We start from the raw sequence: 15,020 nt of genomic DNA, 5'->3' as shown, positions 1-15,020 counted from the left end.
TTTTTCGTCCATATAAAATGAATTTGTTCAATTTTATGTTTTGTTTTTTACTTTTAGTTTTTTATCCTATCCGATCCATCCATGGGTTAATGCGATTATCCCAATAATTTTTCAGTGTATTATAAAGAGGCACTCATGCAAGATTTTGAGAATCAGGTACTATGAAATGTTAACCTCTAACAATCATCCTATGTTAAACTTACTCTGTTTCTTCTATTTTTGTTTTGTGCTACTTCTCCAATTCTTGATCCAGAACATGCATTTTTCGCCAAAAAAAAAAAAAAAATATATATATATATATATATATATATATATATTTAATCTTTTATATATATATTTAATCATATTTATATATATTTAATCTTGTGGCTGTTTTCTCTCAAGTACATTTATTGAATGTCATTATAAGAGCTTCAGCAAAACTTTTTGGTTAAGAGTGTCATTGCTAATTATAAAACTCTACAGCATTAGAGATTTCGCCTAAATAATAAAAATAGTTGCATTTCAAAAATTTTTGTTTTTCTATGAGGTAATTTGGATGGAACTGTACAATGATTTAGGCCTATTACAAAGTCAGAATTTTTTTCTTCACAAAGCCATGTTACCCAGCATGCCATTTTCTCCCATGAATTTGCTACATTGCTTTTGTGTTAACAGAAAACCTTATTAATCCAATATTAGTTTATTTAGAATAGCAAGAGGATTGCTAGTCCCCAGATATCAAGATGCTCTGTTACTTTAATAAAAAAATTTTAGATAATCTCAAGCAAGTTAATTGCAATTCTGTATTTTTTTTTGCCTCTGGTCCCCTGTGTTAAGAATTAATAAGACTTTTACTGCGTTGTTAGCATTTTCTTGATACTAAAATTAAGCTTATACGGCTGTAGTTCCTAGGGTAATTCTTTTTTTACATTTTAAAATGAAGGTAGTTCTCTGATTTTTATCAAATATTCTACTTGTTTTCCATTATGTCTCAAATTGTAATCAATATCTATGCACATAATTTTATGTGTTTGTATCTGCCTTTGTTTAAGTAAATCTATTTTTACAATTTCACCAAAAAGATAAATTAGGAGTAGTTTCTAAAGTATTTTCTCTCAAAAGTATTGCTCCCGTTATAGAAACAGTCACTAGAGATTTTCTTTAAGTAGCATAGTTACCTCTTGCTAAAGTACTGGAATAAGGGTTATTTGTGCATGTTTCTATCCTGAAAGGGCACAGTGTATGGAAAAGGAGAGGGGCTAAAATACCAATGAAGAAATTGATAACTGTGGGAGGGTGGAAAGGGATCAGAAGCCCAGCAAAGAGAATCTTACTTTAGCATTTGGGAGGTGCATTTCTTCCATAACTACCTTTGTACTTTGGATAATTAATGGTCAGTAAGTCAGGACTGGCACGAAGGAAAATTAAGTTTTCCCATATTTATATTTAAGATACTGAAAAATCCACAGACATCTATCCTGTTCTGCCACCTTACTGTGACCACTGTGAACAATTAAAATAATTGGAAGTATACCTGGAAAACAAGAATACTTGTGCTAGTCCTAAGCTTGCACCCTTCCAAAGCCTAAGTAATAAGGACAACTAATGAGAAGTGGGTAAGTAATACATATATCCAGGCAGGACACATTACTGAATGTCAAGGATTTTAAAGATAGCAGAAACATTCAGGCCAATACATGATGAACAAACACATGAACAGGCAAGCCAACTAGCAAAAACAGGTTACCTTCAAATTACAAAAATCAATTTGATTGCAAACTTCTCGAATGTTAATCCCTCAAAACAAAATCTCTGTAGGTTTGTCTAGTTAATTTGTTCTTTTCTGAAGGACACAGACAAATGTTCAGATAAGAAGGCATACAGACAGTAGAAAAATCATATTCCTTATTGATAAATTTCTTGAAACATGTCAGTGTACACAGTTGCAAACCTCAACAAAATAGAATTGTGATTGCAAACCTCAACAAAATAGAATTGTGAATAATCATTGACATCAGGTAAATATATAATTAATGTTATTTCAATTAATTTTATTTTTATTAATTTATTGCTTGCATATTGTGGAAATTCAATTACAGCAAAAACATTCATATGAGAAAGCATCAGTCTCCTGCTCTCTTCTCCCAATCTCAATTCTTGAGACTGTTTCTTTTAGTAGTTTAATCCACACATTCTATATAACCCTTTTGTACTTCTATTTCTTAAACTATAAAATTGAGACATTATTTATTGACATTCTTTTATTAAAACTGATATATCAATTGTCATTGTCTCCTCCCATCTTTCTAATATAGTCGTACCATATTCTTTTGTCAAATAAAAAATCTAGTCATTATTTGGTTAAATAAAAAAAATATATTATTATGATTATGCAAATATAATTCCTTGTTAAGCCAAGTAGTATACCCTGATTATTTTTCCCTTTCACATACAAATGTTATTTTCTTGGTTATAATAATTGTTTTATTATTTAATTTTTTTAGTTTTCTGTAGAGATAATATCATATTTTTCTAAGATTTGAATAGATCTGTCAAAAGCCTACCAATAAAATTTCCACAAACACACACACATTAGATATGTCCTTTCCTATGTTATTACTTTTATATCATTATTATATTTTTAATCCTGGAAGACTTCTTTTTTTACTTTTATTATCTTCTGCTGGAATTTATATGGTCTTGCTTTAACCTGTCTTGCTTTAACCTGTCACCCTGAGAGTTTTTGTATTTGTGTTTGCAATTCCATGCCCTTCTCTATGCTTTGCTCTCTCATTTGCTACAATACACTTCCTAGGAACTTCCAAATAAAGTTTTTGTGAGGTATATTTTTGGATTCGTTGGTTTCTGAGATTGATATTCTATCCTCACCTCTGGTTTAAAATGCAGTTGAATGGAGAATTTTATATTGAAAATTATTTTTCCTTAATATCCTGAAAATATTGCTCCATTTTCCCCCCTGAATTATTACTGTTTAATTTCTGGCTCCCATTTCCTTCATATTTCTCCTTGTAATTTTTAGAATGTCGTTTATCCTTGTATTCTGAAATTTCTCAATATGTCTTTGTGAGGGTAGGTTAATAATCTATGTGCAGGTGTAGGAGAGAGGTTTGTTATTTTAACAGTTGTATAAAAGGATTTTCAAGCAATCTCGATGTTAAAATCCATATTCCACAGTATCACTTGCCTCTGAGTAATGAGCCTAGAAGTTCTATATCACTGTTAGGTATTACCAATATGACCCCATTTTGTGCGCTTAAGTACTAACATATCTACTATCCCTTCTGCTTGGGTTTCTGACTCAAAATAATATTTATATGTCATATTTATTTTTGCTTCCTGTCTATATTTCTTTGTGTGTTAGTACTGGTTTAAGTCCTTTAATATCATATTACTAGGGATTATATTTCAGTAGAGATAAATACATGTTGTTCATTTAAAATTATTAATTGAAACCAAAACTGATTTTATGGTTACTAAATATAGCTACAAAATATCATGCAAATAAAAAACCAACTAATAAGTCAAAAAATAATTACTAATTAAATAATAGTAAACTATTAAGCAATAGTAAACTGGGACTAAAATCACTAATTATAAAGAAAAGTAAAAGATGTGGGAGGAAAGAGAAAAGTGGTCAATCTTTTAAAAATTGTTTACCTAAGTAAATGGCCATAGGTCCCTTTAGGGAAAGACGGGGAGAATAAATACTGTGTGTTTCGCTGAAGGAAGAATATCATACATTCTTCTTTGTTAGCATCTGGTTTCTTCTTAAGTTATTGGATTCTGGGTCTGAAAACTGGCTCATGTCCAAAAACTGGGCAAGGATTCAAAAAACTGTTATTTAGGTGACTTCCTTCAACCTCCTTTTCTTTCTTTGATTATATAGAATGAGTAGCTCCCTTGTTGGATGCCTCTTTATTTTGCTCCTAATGATGCTATATTCTATTTAAAATTTCTGTAATTCTCTATGGGTCATGCCCTTTGGCTATCCCTCCAACTGTGTAAGAAAATACACACAACTGACTTCTGATGGTGAAGCCCACTACCTGGTCTCTGTTGTTTGGTGTCCTATAATCACTCTTGACATCAGTCAGCCAAGATCTGTCATTGCAACTCCAATCATCAGTCATGGTCTACAGAGGAGAGCTGATACTGAACACAATACCTATGTTGGTGCTCTCTTTGCTAGCGCGATCATTGGCAAATGGTGTATTCTTTGGGCACTATTATAAAACAAAGATCTCTGATGTGTTTTCTGGTCTTAAATAGTATACCCACTTTAGCAGATCCACTTCTTTGAGCCTTTAATTCCTTTTTCCATTGGAATTTTTGCATTTCCATCTCACTTTATGTTAACTAAGTCTTTTCTCAAACTTTTAGCAGAAACCCTAGTAACATGTTCACCCTGTCTTCTGGAATCTTTGCCAGTGTGACCCTATACCGTGAGACAGTGTTCTCAAAATGATTGGCTTTTCATCTGCAAACCTGATGTTCCACATACATTGATCAAGAACCCTCAAAATCCATTTCCATGCATACTCTTTCAGCTTTTGCCAATACATGCAGGTTAGGTCCTATAGACTTTTGTCATATAGACTCTTTCCTCTCTTATCAGGCCTCACCCAACTCTGGTCAGGTTATGTTATGACTTAACCCTAGTTTTTGGCCTAGTAGCCAGGAGATGAGCTGAGATAGATTCTAAGGTGGGCATATGTTGTGTGTTTGGGGAGAGGGTTTACATCAGTTTTAAGCAAAGAGGGAGTACCAATCCTTAAGAGAAAGGAATGAGCAACTTCTGCAGGCTCAGGCGGTTCAAAGAAATCTAGGGGGAAGGGGAGTGTCAAAGTTTGCGTGTGTAGTAACTCAGATATCCCCATGTGTCAGGGTACCAAAATTCTGAAACCAGAGTCCTGACCTTGGCATAGCAGACCTGCTTAAGCTGAGAATTTAACCTTTGGGGCTCTGCTATGCTCTTATGATTAAGTTCTGGAAATGAAATGTCCTCATCTTTCTCTGCCATCCTTTTTTTCTTTTTTATTTATACTTCCAATGAGTCCCTTTGACCCTCTCATTTAGTTTTTAGCTGTGACTGATCACTCTCAGTTTGTCTTCAGTTGAGCTTAGTGATAGTTACCCTATTCCACTGACCTTGTAGTTATTGTGTCCCGCATATTTCTTAAATGCCTGATACATTGTACCATTAGTGGATTCACTTTCACCAGTATACTGTCCCAGTTCACCATAGCTGAAGGTTTTAACAATTGCTCTGCTACCTTGTAGCGGGGTATCAGTACACCCCATTAAGAAGTTATTTGTTGCTTGTTACCAGAAGGTGACAGGTGATTCAGGTTCAAAATCCCATTCCAGAGTCTGCCAACTGGGACAACTCCTGGAATCAATTCCCACAGGTTGGGCTTTCAAGGAAGCATTTTCTGAGATGAAGATTAGCATGAAAGAGCTTTCTTAGGCGTGTTTTTGGGAATAATGCCTGAGGAAGGGAAGAGCAGGAAGCAGAATTAGATAAAAAGAGAAGTTGAGATGAAGTGTAGTTGCAACAAAAAACTCAAGTAGTTCTATGAGGATCTTTGAAGCTGAGATGAGTTCAGTTTGTCCTGAGTTTGAGCAAAGGAGTGAGACATTTATACATCACGATGGTCAGTTATTAGATAAGGGCTACACATAAGACAGGGGCATGGCTTTGGTGAACTGTCACTTCCCAGTTAAGGCAATCCCCAAATTGAATGCTAAAGATTTTCTTCCAGGAAAGATTTTTCCTCCACTGAAAGGGACTCTAAATAGGACTTCACAGTATTCACCACATATAGAAATGATAAAAAGGCAAGAATACTCAAGACAATCATGAAAAATAAGAGCTAAATTGAAAGATATATACAGGCAGATATCAAGACCTAGTTTAAAGTTATAGTAATTAAATAATTATAGTATTGGTATAAGAATAGATAAATCTAAGATTGAAATCAATCTTCACATAGAAGTCTAGAAATCAATCCACACATGAGCTTTGGACTATGATGACAAAGATGGCATTATAATGAATTTGTGAAAGTGTATCTTTTCAAAAATTGATATTAAACCACGTAGATATTCATATAGAAAAATGAATCTTGACACCCAAACTCAGACCATACTAAATATTCAATTCCAGATGGACTATGAAAGAAATTAATACAGAGACTAAAAATTAAAATGTTGAGGAAAAAGAAAACCACAGGAGCATATCTTCATGCAAATGAGTGAGACATGAAAAACTAATCATAGAAAAATCAATGTGATTTATTGGACTATTAAAATCAAGGTATTTTATTCATCAAAACACATCCAAAAACCTTAAGAGATTGTAAAGCAAGCTATAGAATACAAGGTATTTGCTACAAATATATGATTAAATAAATGATATCTAAAAACATATGAAGAACTTGGGTAAATCTTTAAGAAAAATATTTGAAATGGAATAAAAAAATGGACAAACCTCTTAAATAAGCACTTCATAAAAGGAGATATCCAAATGGTGAATTAATATATAAAAAGATGTTCAACCTCATTTCTCAAATGGATATTACAAATTCAAATTTACAATAATGTAGTTCAAATTCTTACCTGAATGACTAAAATTAAAAAAAAACAAAATTAACAAATTAAAACAAGTGAAGGTAAGAATGTGAAATAGCTGGCAAACTCATATTGTTTGTGTTAATTGATGCTATTTTGGGAAACTGTTTGATAATAATCTACTAAAGCTTAACACATGTAATGTCCATAAAAGAGATAGAATGAATAAATAAGCTGAGGTGCATTCATATAATAGATAATTGTAATTATCAATGACAATCCACAAGTTATTATTATAGATATGTAAATTTAGATGAAACTCACAATATTGAGCAAAGAAGAAACAGGACATAAAAGTACATGCTGTGGGAAAAGTGTGTGTGTGTGTGTGTGTGTGTGTGTGTGTGTATTTTAAAAACAGGAAAATTAATATATGGTATTATATATCATGTTGTTTCTTTTGTGTGGGAAAATAATAATTCTATGGGAGTACCAAGATACTTTTAGAGGGTCAGAAATATTCTCTATCTTATTGCTGCTGAAATTTTACTGGATGTGAAATTTCATTGAGCCCATATACATACAATTTTATGTATTTTGTTTTATGTGTATTATACTTCAGTTAAATTATTATTTACACACACACACATACACAAAAGTAGGATATCACTTCCCTAACATGAAACAACTACCATTAATATCAAAATGGTATTGTGATAGTGGTAGTCCCAATACGTCAGAAATAAAAAAATACCCTTTAGCTACCAATATTTAATATTTTTCTGAAATTTCCTTATGACACAATAAGGTAAGAAAAGTAAATTAGGTATATAATTATTATGAGGTAATGCCAAAATTATAAGTAAGTGATATATTTGACAATCTGAAAAAATAAGATAATTCACTATATGTTATTACATTTAATAATAGAGGTAGAGAGGTTAGCATGTTTAAATATATATATGTACATATACACCATTGCTACTTAGTTGCATTAACCTATTAGAAAATTATATAAAAATCATATTAATAGCAGCTATGAGATACAGTTTATGCCTGTTACTATTAATAGTGTTCCCTTTTACTATTAAAATTTACTGGTTTGAACAACAAATTATATGGTCATCCTACTAATAAGCACTTATAACTATAAAATATGTACAAACCTAATAAGAAATGTAAGATATGCACAGAAAACTCTATCAAATATAATGAATTTATGGAGGCAAATATCAAGACTCAATACTAAAAATATGAATTATCCATATAACACAATTTATAATATAATTCCAGTCAAGATATCAATGGATGCTTTTGAACAGTTTTAAAAATGTTTCTAAAGGTCATCTTGAAAAATTAATGATTATAACATCCACAAATTCTGAAAATAAAAGAATAATGTAGAAGTGATTTGTACTGGTTAATAATGAAATGGTGTGAGAATGCCAAAGTCATTAAAATATTTTGGTATGGGATAAGAACTGGCTGATTAATGTAACAAGTATAAATGTACCAAGTATAAAAATAGATCCATCACATTTATATACAGAATAACAGTTCACATGAAGTCGATATAGAAAGTAAGATGCATTTGGGTAAATGGTACATTCTAGATAAGAAAATAGTTAAAACAAAAAAAAGGTGGCCAATCATTTGCTGAGAAGAAAATGAAGGTGTCGGGTTCTAAGAAAATATTGCATGCATAAAAGACAAACAACAAACCTAGAGCCAGATTTTACATAAGTAACAAAATTGATATATACTATAAAGTTATTATCAATATATAAGTCACAATTTAAAAATGATAGAATTTTGGGGATATTTTATAACATAACTATATAAAATATTTTAGTAATGACAAAATAGGTCAACACAATAATAAAAATAGCCAGACTTTATGGCTATGGACTGAATGTTTGTGTCCTTCCCAAATGTATATGTTGAAACCCTAATCTCTAATGTGGTATTTGGAGATGGGGCCTTTGGAAAGTAACTAGGTCATGAGAGTACAGGCCTCATGATGGGCTTAGTGGTCTTAAGAGAAGGGGGCTTTCTTCCTCTCTCTGCTCTGTGCCATGTGAGGATACAAGAAGATAACCATTTGCAAACCTCACCAAGAACCTCACTATATTGACACCTTGATCTCAGGCTTCCCAGCCTCTAAGAACTGTGAGAAACAAATTTCTGTCATTTAAACCACACAGACTATTTCTTATAGCAGCCTGTACGAAGGCATATAGCAATAGGTGATTAATAATGATATTCATCATTAATCTAAATAATGAAAAACATTGAGTTAAACAATTCCTCACAAAAATCAAAGAGATATACATTAGGAAATTAGACTATTCTGCTATAAGAAAAGATGAAATAGCACAATTTGCGACAACATGGATAGATCTTGAGATTATTATGCAGCATGAAATAAGTCAGACAGAAAAAGTCGAGAGCCATATGATTTCACTAATATGTGGTATATAAAACTAAAAAACAACGGAAGAACAAGACAAACAAATGAAAAAACAAAAACTCATAGACACAGACAATAGTTTAGTTGTTACCAGAGGGTAAGTGGGGTGAGGGTGGTAGACAGGTAAAGGGGATCCAATATATGGCAATGGAAAGAGAACTGGCTCTGGGTGGTGAACACACAATGTGATATATAAGTGATGTATTATAGAATTGTGCGCCTGAAATCCATGTAACTTTACTAACAATTGTCACCCCAATAAACTTTGATTAAACAAAATAAAAAAAAAAATAGACTCTAGTTAATCCATATTTTTCGATTTAACCCTTAATGGCTTAATCCATGACTTTATGCAGTTGCTCTAGGACATTTTAGCTTTTGAAACGGATTACAAAATTTTTCTAGCAGATTAATAACCACTTGTTCCAAGGTTTTTTGTAATTACCAATAGGGGGTGGATTTTTTGTTTTTGGGGACTAAAGAAAAATAACAAATTTAGAACAATGATCTCTAGTATTGATAGACTATTTTTGTTTTTACTAAAACACTTTTTAAAGTACTTATTTTTCAATCACATTTGACATGCAATATTATATTAGTTTCAGGTGTACAACATAGTAATTAGACATTTATGAAACTTATGAAGTGATCACCCCAGTAAATTTAGTACCAATCTAAACCATTCATAGTATTATGATAGCCTTGCCTAATTTCTCTATGCTGTACTTTATGTCCCCATAACTATTTTGTAACTACCAATTTGTACTTCTTAATCCCTTCCCTTTCACTCATCCCCCCATCCTCCTCTGGCAGCTATCATAATGTTCTCTGTATCTATGAGTTTATTTCTGTTTTGTTTATTTTGTTCTTTAGATTACACATATAAGTGAAATCATACGGCGTTTGTCTTTGTCTGTCTTACTCTACTTGGCACAGTACTGTCTAGGTTCATCCATGTTGCCGCAGATGGCAAGATATTACTCTTTTTATGGCTGAGTAATATTCCACTGACATATATACTACCTTTTTTTTGTCTATTCATCCATTGATTGACACCCAGGCTGTCTCTACATCTTGGTCATTGTAAACAACTCTGCAATGAACATATGGATATACATGTTCTTTTGAAGTAGTGTTTTGAATTTCTTTGGATAAATACCAAGAAGTGGGATTTTGGATCCTTCTATAGTGTTTGTTTTATAGTCTGTTGTTTCTGGTATAAATATTGCTAAGCCAGCTATTTTTTGTTTTTATTTCCTTTTTCATGAAATATCTTTTTCCATCCCTTTACTTTTAGTATGTGTGTCTTACGATCTGAAGTGAGTCTCTTGCAGGCAGCATATATAAGCGTCTTCTTATCCATTAAGCTACTCTATGTCTTTTATTGGAGCATTTAATCCACTTACATTTAAAGTAATTGTTGATAGATATGTAGTTTTTGCCATTTTATTATTCATATTTTTTATCTTTTTTCTATCCTTCTTCTTTAAGAAGTCCCTTTAACATTTCTTGTAATGCTGTTCTGGTGATGATGAACTCCTTTCGACTTTTTCTTGTCTGGGAAGCTCTTTATCTGTCCTTTGATTTTAAATGATAGCTTTTCTGGGTAGAACAATGTTGTTTGTAGGTACTTGCTTTTCGTCACTTGGAATATTTTATGCCAATCTCTCTGGCCTATAAAGTTTCTGATGAGAAATCAGCTGACTGTCTTATGGGAGCTCCCTTGTAGGTAACTAACTGCTTTTTTTCTGGCTGCTTTTAAAATTCTTTCTATATCTTTAACCTTTTCATTATAATGCGTTTTGGTATGGGCCTCTTTGGGTTTATCTCATTTGGGACTCTTTGCACTTCCTGGACTTGTTTGTCTATTTCCTTCAGCAGGTTACAAAAGTTTTATGTCATTATTTCTTCAACTATGTTTTCAATTCCTGCTCTCTCTCTACTCCTTCTTGTATTCCTATGATGCGAATGTTGGTACACTTTATGTTGACCCAGAGGTCCCTTAAACTATCCACATTTTTTGGATTCTTTTTTCTTTTTGCTGTTCTGAGTGGGTGTTTTCCACTACTTTATCTTCCAAATTGCTGATTTGAGCCTCTGCTTTATCTAATCTGTTGATTCCCTCCAATGTATTCTTCATTTCAGTTATTGTATTTTTCATTTTTGACTGGTTAATTTTTATGTTTTCTATCTCCGTTTACATGTTTTTAATCTTTTTATTGAAGTTCTCCCTGAGATCACTGAGTATTCTTATAACCAGTGTTTTGAACATTGAATCTGGTAGATTGCTTGTCTTCATTTTGTTTAGTTCTTTTTCTGAATCTTTGTTCTGTTCTTTTATTTGGGACATGTTTCTTTGTCTCTCCATTTTGCCTGCCTCCCTGTGTTCATTTCAATGTATTAGGTAGGGCTGCTATGTCATCCAGTCTTAGTAGAGTGGCCTTATGTAGTAGGGTAACCTGAGCTGGGTGCTGCAGGTGTGTTCCTTTGTGGGTTGTGTGTGCACTCCTATTGTAGTTGAGCCTTTGTTGCTGTTTTATGTCAATGGGAGGGATTAACCCTTGGAATGATTGGTTGGGAGGACTGGCCATGATTATAGTGGAAAAGCTGTTGTGCAGGCACTGACCTATGGAGCAGGATTCACTTTTGCAGTGCTCTAGTGCCTTCCTAGTCTTCCCTTTTGGTGTGAAATTCATAGAGGCAGCCAGGTGGTGCTCTAGCTCGGTCCAAAGCCTGCCACCAGCCATACTGGCCTTGGCACAGCGCCTTCAGGGAGGGGACCTGCCACAAGCCAAGTTCAGCCACCTGGCATGAGCCACAAAGCAATCTGCAGATAGCCAATACCCACACTTGGCTTGATGTTGTCTCAAGAAGCCAAGCCTTGAACCATGGCCAGCTGCTGCCAATGCTGGGTGTGGGTCTGCTCAATAAGAGTTATGGGGCATGCCAAGGCTATGTGTTTGGGATTTGTGAACCTTTGAGAGTCTTTAGGAAAGTCTGCAACATGAGCCAAGACAAGCTGTTTGTATGGAAAAGCCACTGGAAGCAGCTTGGGTGGGCTGGCAAGTTGGGGTGGGCAGTGTCTCAGGGAATCACCAGGGTAGAGTGAATAGTTTAGCCAAGTTGATGGAGACTCAGATATGACAGCTGCCTGTGTCTGTTAGCCTGGTGGCAGGAGGGCTCATCAAAGGGACAAAGGCCTCTGCCAGAACTTCTGTTTGGGAGAAAGCTCACCATCCAACCGTCGCCCTAAAGCCAGACACTTCAGTTTCTTCCCATATCTCCCTGATGCCTTTCAAGCTGCTGTCCCATGGCTGAAGGTCAGAGTGAGTGAGTCAGTGAGCAAGTAAGTTCATGCATGGGTCCTTTAAGAGATATGCCTGGGCCTCCAGCCACCCTCCGTCTCACTCAATCACAATCTCTGCTGGGTTTCACTGCCAGAAGTTGTGGGGACTTCCCTTCCTGGTACCAGAATCTTAGGCTGAGGATCCTAGTGTGGGACTTGGACCCTTTGCTCCTCCAGGGGGACCTCTGCAGCTGAAATATCCCTCCCGACTTTTAACATGTGGGTGGGGGAGTAGCTCATTCTGTGTCACCAGTCTCCATGTGGCTTCTTCTGTATGTACTTTGTTATAGGATTTCTCTTCTGCTAGACTTCAGGAGATTCTCAATTACGATTATTCTGTAGATTAGTTGTAATTTTGAAGTGGTCATGGGAAGAGGTGAGTAGGTAGCATTTACCTACTCCACCATCTTGACTGGAAGCCTCCCCTAAAATCCCTTTAATAACTATAATTTCATTTTATTCTTATGTGCATTTATTTTAAACTTATTTACAAATTCATACTTTTCTAGCACACAATAAAATTAAACCAAAATAGACTATTATTACTACTTCTTTATTTTTAAACTTTAGCTGAAAAATGTTGTACTTAAAAATGTACAGATTTATTAATTTTAGGAAGTTATAGATACAGCCAAAAATAATTATGCTTAATGGTAAATAGAATAATTTGTCACAATATAAAACAGTTATGAGCTTTATATTTATAACAATATGGACTCAAAATACACGAAGGTAAAAACAAAGAATTTCAAGGAGAGATGGACAAATTTTTTATCATATTGTAACTTTTAACATATGTATCTCAGAATCTGCTGAGTTATACAAAGTGAGAATTAGTGAAGATGCAGAAAAATTAAACAACACAATTAGTATGCTTAATACAATTGATTTTTATAAAAACTGTATTCCCAAAACAGAAAATAGCAGTTTTAAGCACATGTAAAACTGACCACGTAGTAGACCTAAAGGAACTTTTAATGAATATAAAATGATATCATATAGAACAAATTCTTTCAAAAATGTATTATGATTATAAATAGTAATCTAAGTTGGTCAATAAGATATGATAAATTTGGAATCTAAAGACATAATATTACATAGCTTATGAATCAAATAGAAAATCCTAATGAAAATAAAATATTTAGAAGTGATCATGAGATTTGCATGATGAAGCTTCAGTTTAGAGGACAGGTATGGTCTTAAATCCATTTCTTGGAAAATAATTATATAGAGAATAATAGTTTAAGACTTCTGCATCAAGTGAGAAAAACTGAAACTGGATCTAACATCTTATCTTAAGCAATTAGAAAATTCAACAAAATATATGGATCGATGATTTTCAAAAATTGGACAATAGGCAGCACATGATAATGAGATCTGAAAACGGAGACTCAAATAAGGTGAGCTTATGATTACCTCCAATTTAATGACTGTAGAGAATTTCCAGATGCAGAGTAGAGAGAGGGGAATCAAAATAAATCCAGTGGCATACAAGCCCAAATATGGATGTTGGGAGGCTCAGGTGCTAAAATTCACAGGGAAAAGTACTGTAGAAAAGAAAATTACACAGGGAAAGAAGGTTTCAGAGATTTGCCCAGGATTCCTTCAGAGTCTTCACCTGAATACTGATTGGTGCATGTAGGTGAAGAAACTAACAAGCGTGGGGAAAATCCCAGTGGAAAAGATCATGTGGGACAATCCTCACACAGGGCTAAGAATAGTTGTTTTTCTTACCAATAGAGTTCTTATTAATCATAGCCCTGGTAATTGTTAGGATTCACCTAACAAATTTTTTTTTAAAGACTTGAAAGGATCGAATCATTGCCACATAATTGCATAATAGAACAAAGCCCAAAAGTATTTATAGAAATGAAAAAAAAATTCAGTATCCAAATTGTAAACTTGACAAAGTCTGGCATGGAATAAAAAAATTATCAGGTATGAAAAGAAGCATAAAAATAAGAACAATAATGAGAAGAAAAAGTAATCAATAGAAATAAAACCAGAAATATCAAATGTGGGAGCATTAACAGGTAAGAACATTAAATATGTATTATAAATATAATTGATACACAAATTGTAAACTTGACACAGCCTGGCTTTAAATAAAAATTATCAGGCATGGAAAGAAACAGAAAAATACAAACTGTAATGAGGAGTAAAAGAAATCAATAGAACCAGAAATAACAAACATGAGAGAATTAGCACATAGGGACATTAAGCATGTTTTATAAGTGTATACCACATGCTCAGTATAAAGAAGATATCACAAGCTTGTTAAAGAGAGACATGGAAGATATTAAAATGGCCAAAATCAAGCTTCTAGTGATAAAATTTAGACCTTAGAAAATGAAAAAAAAATATTAGATGAGTTTAATGGCAAAATAGACATTGTGGGGAAAAAAGTTAGTGATCTTGAAGACATGGCAATAGATAATATCTAGAATGAAATACAGAGTGAAAAAATAATTAAAAATAAAAGAAGCAGTGTGGAAGTGAACTTTGAGAAAACATCACATGTTCTAATATGTATAATTGGAGCTCCAGAAAGCTAGGAGACAAAGGGTGGTAAAGATCAATATATTTAAACAAATACTGACCAAAATTTTCCAAATTTGATAAAACCTGAAG

This window comes from Rhinolophus hipposideros (assembly GCF_964194185.1).
Source record: "Rhinolophus hipposideros genome assembly, chromosome: 2".
Classification (NCBI taxonomy): Eukaryota; Metazoa; Chordata; class Mammalia; order Chiroptera; family Rhinolophidae; genus Rhinolophus; species Rhinolophus hipposideros.
The sequence above is the reverse complement of the archived record's forward strand: the minus strand, read 5'-3'. Positions refer to the sequence as shown.